Raw genomic sequence first — 6,869 nt, 5'->3', positions numbered from 1 at the left:
AGGACTGATTTGAAAATATACATTATCTTTGCCATTTCTCTAAATTTTTTTTCACGGCGATTCGCACAGCATGTACACATGATGTAGATTTTTTTTTGTCAAAGTTGATTTTTTTTTATTATTATTATTTATGTGGCATCTTTTGCAAAAGAAAAGAAAGTTTCCATTATGATACATTTTATTAATCAGCTTTTAAAAGCAGTAAACAAGCTGTTGTCTGGTAAAAATGTCTCATTTTGAGTTCTTTCATTATGCTTGCAAACTTGTTATATTTCAGCAATTAAACAAATGACAGAAATATTGACTTGTAGTTCCTAATATTAATGGTTAGAAATTACAAACGTGTAAGGAGAAAAGTAGTTCTGATACTATAAACACATTTTTTTTTTCATAAAAAGTTTATTAATACAAACATACTACTTTTAGGCTAAGCTTAAATTCTGTATGGATTTTAACTTTTAAAGCTATGTCTCATTTCTTCCGTATTTAAAAGAAGAGTGGAACTTTTTTTTTCTTTTTTAATATTTTAAATTGTTTATAAATCTAATATCTTAATAATTATCATCAAATTGTCATGTTTCAAGTTGTTATACTGTAACTGTAAATATTGTACAAAGTATTTTGTGAGAAATACTTTTATGGAAAATGAGTCATTCTCCATACTCTTTCTTTTATACAAAGTTTACCGAGTTTACTCTTCAGTAAAAAAAGAAAAGAAAAAAACATCAGGCATGCTATCTTCAATACTCCACTCTCGCTTCAAGCAATCGATTTGTTCTTAATCAATGCAGCAAAAAAACTAAAACAACAGTTGGAAAAAAAGGAAATGATATATGATAATGATAATCTGGGTTCATTAAAATTTTAAAAGGCAATGTTTAGTAAGGAATTGCTGTGCATACATTTATTACTGTACATTTTTGCTTTTGTTTGACATAATAAAAGCAAAGATGAAAAAAGACAGCAACTTAAATTTAGCGTTGGCAAAAAGTTACCGACAGATAAATATGATAGCAAAGTGATAATATGTTTAACATTTCGACAAAAAAAAAAAAAAAAAATTGAATAGTTGCAAATTTTATTCTACTGAACTTTAAAAAATTAAGAATGAAGAAAAAATTACGTGAAAATACATATAATTGATGTCATTGAAAGACTAATTTTTTTTAAAAAAAATTTAAGATGATATAAAGGTATTTTTTTTCTAATGATATTTTTTGAATTTATGGTGGGAAAATGCAAAATAGCTTTTGCATTTTTCACCCCATTTAGAGAGCACAGAAAGCCCCTAATAGCGCCGCTAAGCCTTCCTAACAAATATTTGTTGGAATTCGAGATCCTCATTCGAATTCGTTCAAAGTGTGGAATTGTGTTCATACGGACATTCAGCTTTATATACACAGATTAAGAAAAGATGGCGAATCAATATTTTTATGAAGAAGTAGTGCATTTTTGTATACACATTTAAGATATGCCAGCAATTAGAAAAGCAGCTTATAAATTATTGAAAAAAAATTAAATTTAGAGAAAGAAGCATAATATTTGCACGAAGCAATAATTTTTTCCTGTAGATAAAAAGTTTATTATAAAACATTATTTCAAGACACTTTACTCTTTGTCTGACATAAAGTTCCTCCATTAAAAATATAATAACAAAGTGAGTATTTATATTTTTGCTTTAGAATGCTTGTTAATGCCATATGATTAAATTAGAATAAGTTATTTTCAGTTTTTCTGATGATAATTTAGATTCGAAAAAAAGATTGTGCGTCGGTTTTTATTTATTTAGCTACTTGCCTTTTGTAGTAACCTTGTTCTTTTGCATGGAATGCGGTGGCCTGGTGGTAAGGTCTCGGCTTCGGAATCGGAGGGTTTCCAAGTTCAAGATCTGATTCCACCGAAGAACCGTCGTGTAAGCGGGTCTTGTGCACGTTAAATCCGCCGGGGCCAAACGTCTTTCCGCTGATGTTATGTGGCAGTTTGGAGTAGGGGTGTCAGCTCAGGTGTCGTACTTCGTATCTGACAACGATTCAAAATAATGAGGTCCGTCGCAAAATAGCCTTAGCGTTGCTTTAAAACGGGATTTAATATAACTAAACTAAACTTGTTCTTTTGTACGGGACAGACACGCAGATTGACTTCCTCAAAATAGATTTTGTTAAAAATTTTATAAAAATCTGCAAATAAGGTGTAAAAATCACATACTAAATTTCATCAAAGCAATTTTGTGTTATCCTATTGAAAAACAAACATAATTTCATTCGTATGTTCGTTTTTCAACATAATTCCTCTAGGGAGAGGGATCTGAAACTTGGAAATCAATCAAATTCTTTGAAGATAACAATACTTTCTCTTTGAATGCGAGTAAAAAAGCAGCGAAATTGTCTCCCCAGTTATCTCCCCAAATTGTCTGTCTTTTTCGCATGCTCTCTAATAATCTTGTCATACCAGAGAATGCCTCGCAAGGCACTGGCATAAAATAGTTACAAAATATTAACTTTTGGCGACAATTTAGCATGAATCAGTCGGGTCATCCCAAGTGAATTTTTTGGCGATTAGTCTCTGGCATGCAGTTAACAGTATCCAAAAATGGAATTTGTATTTTAGACACGTTTTACTCAAACTGATTGAATCGAAATCATTGCGCTTTTGAATCACTGTGGTTACATGATTCTGAAAGTCCTGGCCGACCCACAGTCAACCCTTTGTTAGTTTTCGTTCAAAATTCGATAGTTTTCTACACCATAGATGCTTTATCTGCGAACCAAATCTTATCTATCTAGCTCTCTTCATTTTGCAGTTATCATGTTAACTTATATATTTGAACAGTCGTTCTGAGCAGATTTTACACACAGAGGTCTGTAAATTTGATATAAAAATCCTATACCAAATTTCAACCGTTTAACTCAAAACGTTTTTCTGTTTATTTCTTCTATTTGTTTATTAAAAAAAAGCAAAAAAAGAAATTCTGTGTTTAACATTTTTCGAATTCTTATACACTACCCTTTAAGACTTTTAACTCTAGTAATTAATTAATTACTCCTCTAATGTTTCGGAATAAGAGACAATTTTAGATTTGTCATTTTAGTCATAATAATGCTATAAAAATTGACAAACTTATCAATTAAAATGAAAACTTTCTCAAGTAATCTTAGTGAACTCAAGCTCAACAGAATAATAAACCAGCGGGAATGGTCTACCCCAAAGTTTGTTGTCTATTCTGTAATAAACTTGTCATAACTTTTGGCAAGAATTTAGCATTTTTATTAAATATATCGTGTCATCCTTCGCGAGTCACATCCTAACAGTAACGTAATCTAGCCTTTGAATGGTAACGGAGTCATTTTGACACTTTCTCCAAATTAAATCAAGATCTTGCCACTTCAGAAAAAAGGAAAGCCCTTTTATAGCTATGCTGCTCTGGCTTAAGATAATTTCAGGCCAGATACTATGCATGTATTATCTGCGATCTCCAAATCAGTCAGGGGTTTTCAAAATACTAGGAGTCGAACAAAGCCACAGTTTTGAATAAAAGACATTCGACAGAAGCTATTTGACTCCAAGTTTCCGTCCATGCATTATACAAGAGGGAACAATTTAATTTTTTTGTCTCTATTCTCTTTAGATTTTTGATATCATTTCACTTTGGTTTATGGATTTTGATGACAACATTTTTCAAGCAAAATAGTTTAATGTATATTAGAGAAAGTTTTGATTCTCTCTCAAAGTAAATGCAAAAAAGGAAAAAAGAAGAAGAAGAAAAAAAAAAAAGAAAAGAAAAAGAAATATGAGCTTTTATGAACAGAAGGTTTGTTATCCTATGTTTGAATGGGTTGAAAAAAGATTTATCATGTAAATACAAATTTTACTTACATTTTTTTTTTTTTTTGAGTATATACGTGTTTGGTTTTTGTCTAAAAGCTTTTTAATAGATGACTTCCTCATAGATCTTATATAACTTAAATACACTACTTCTGTTTTTTTATCAAGCAATATATAAAAGAAACTTATTTTCAAAATTAAAATTTTAATTCAATAGTTTTTTTTTAAAAGCACATCTTTTCCACAATATATTCTCTCCTTTATTTCTCTCTATTATTAAATTATCTTTTATGTTACTTTATTTACATGATATCATATTAGTATTTTCATGTAATCTACTTTATCATTATGTTTTATTTTTTCATTAAAGTAATTTCTATTAATAAAAATAGAAAACCTCTCTTTAATTATAACAATTGAAGGAGAATGTGATATTTAGCAATAATTATAGCAACCTGAATACAATAACACTTAGCCTACATACAGTAACTTTAATTCTATAATTTTTAAAAAGGCCAACTTCTCAGAAATTAAATTACACATTTATAATTAAAACTCTGTATTTGAATTCTTGAATTTTTTTTTATAAAATTCCAAAACATAATGAACCTAAAATGAATATTCTAAAATAAGACGCAAGTAACAGTATTTTAATAAAAGAAAACAGCTTATTTTTAATAAAATGGATCAACATTTCAAAACTGAATAATTTGTACTTCTGTATTAGCCGCATACCAACAATAAATTGCCAAAAGATGTCATGTTAATCTATTGAATGCATTCGCTAATATCATGCAAATAAGCCAGATACTATTAATATAAGAGATTGATACTATATATTCCCAATTAATATGTGTATGGCTAATATCACTATTCCCAGGATGAAATCTGGACAATAATTGGTTGCTAGGAATTTTCACAAAACAAATTTAAAATAAAAGTGCAATACAATTTCTAAAATATAGTTTCTATAAAAATATACAAAATAGGAAAGGAGATATTATTAATATAAAAGGTAATACCAGATGAAAAACAGAAAATGTTAGATACTTGTGTGTAAATCACATACCACAAAATAATCACTAAAAATGTCATGTGTATAGCAACCAAATGTTACTCACCGAAGATGCTAAATTAGTCTGTTGAAATAATTTGACAACGATATGTGGTTAAAGTTAAATTTTTTCACAGGCATGGATTTAAGTTAAACGTTTGTCAACAGTACGCCATTAATACAGAAGTTTGGAAAAGAACTAAAAAGTTTTGACACTATTTGTCTATAAAGTCACATTTCACTGGATAAATAACTTTTCTCTACAATATCCTGAAACATGCCTTGCATAATCAATACAGAAAAAATCATATATCCTGTTTCCGATGATTGCAGGTATGTATTTCATTTGAAGGAACAAGGTTAAATTAAATTAACAGAATCATCATTAAAACATTTATAATAATTATATTTATAACACTATATGCCGAAAACCAGCAATAAAATTTTGGCATTCAGCTAAATGCAAACTGAATTTTTCTTTTTAATTACTGAGTAGTGTGTTAGTGCCGGAACAAGTATTTTATCTTAATAAACATGCTATATAGAAAGAATTATTGACAAATATTCACACAGGCAAGATCAACAGGTCATGTATCAATAATCATCCAGCACGGATTCGCCAAAATTTATATCTTCATGGCACGTGGTAATTTTTTTCTGAAACATTTGACCCACTTGAGGTTAATTTTGACGGAATTAGACAAATTGGGATATTCTGTAAGATTTCGAAAATCTACTATCGCAGCAAAGAAAATAAAATATTTAAAACATGTAATAAGGGAAGAAAAGCATGGTTCAGATATAGGAAAGGTTTTGACGACACGAAGATTAGCTACTCACTACAAAGAAAGGATTTATTGCTAAATTTAATGAGCTTTCTTAGAACCTATATTAAAAATTATGTCAAGATTTCAGCTTCATTCTCTGATTTTTGTCAGCAACAGATTCTTATAGTCATGATTTCCAGGGAATTAAGAATCGCGCGGAACGGTTGCCTTTGGGTTTCAATGCTAGAAGAAACCTCGCATACAATTGTGAATTTAAGATGTCGGAACTGGAAATGGCTTTGTATCAAGTTACTGATACTAGACCAGGGCCAGATGGAATCACCTATAACATACTTCGCCATTCGAATACCACTTCCCTTTTTAATCTGTTAGAGATATTCAACAGAATTTGGACTGAGCAGAAGTTCCCTTCACAATAGCACGAAGCTATTGTGATTCCAATTCTAAAACCTGGAAAGGATTCCTCCAAGCCTCTGCGTACAGGCCAATAGCTCCGACGAGCTGCCTTTGCAAGACTTTTGAGCGCATGGTCAATGCTCGACTCGTACGCGAATTTGAAAAACAAGGATGCATCTCTCCGTTGCAGAGTGGTTTCCGTAGGGGTAGATCTACTTTCGATAACCTCGTACTGCTGGAAACCAAGATACGCAATGCATTTGTCAGAAGGAGTCATCTTATCTCCATATTCTTCGATATTGAGGAAGCATATGAACGTGCTTGGCGCTTTGGCATACTTTCAACACTTTTTAACTTTGGTTTTAGGGGAAACCTGCCAATTTTTTTACACATTTTTTTTATCACATCGGACTTTTAGAGTTCGTTTACTGAACTTTTATTCTGATCAGTTTATTCAAAACTGAGGGAGTTCCATAGGGAAGTGTCCTCAGTGCCACACTCATTATTCTTCATCTCAGTCAAACCCTTAATCATTTGCCTTCTTCTGTATCTTGTAGTTTGTACGTGCATGATCTGCAGATTTCTTATGAAGGTAGGAACATGAGCCTAATTAAGAAGCAATTTCAAAATGCCGTGAATAAAGTAGTGACATGGTGCAGTAGCAATGAATATTCTCTCTCTCCTGCGAAGAGTCGCTGTTTACATTTTTGCAGGAAGAGAGGGATTCATCCAAATCCGAATATTTGCATTGAGAATGTTTCTATTTCTGTTGTGAACGAGATACGGTTTTTGGGAGTGATTTTCGATCA

This window comes from Argiope bruennichi, chromosome 7 (assembly GCF_947563725.1).
Source record: "Argiope bruennichi chromosome 7, qqArgBrue1.1, whole genome shotgun sequence".
NCBI lineage: Eukaryota > Metazoa > Arthropoda > Arachnida > Araneae > Araneidae > Argiope > Argiope bruennichi.
Note: the sequence above shows the minus strand (reverse complement) of the source record.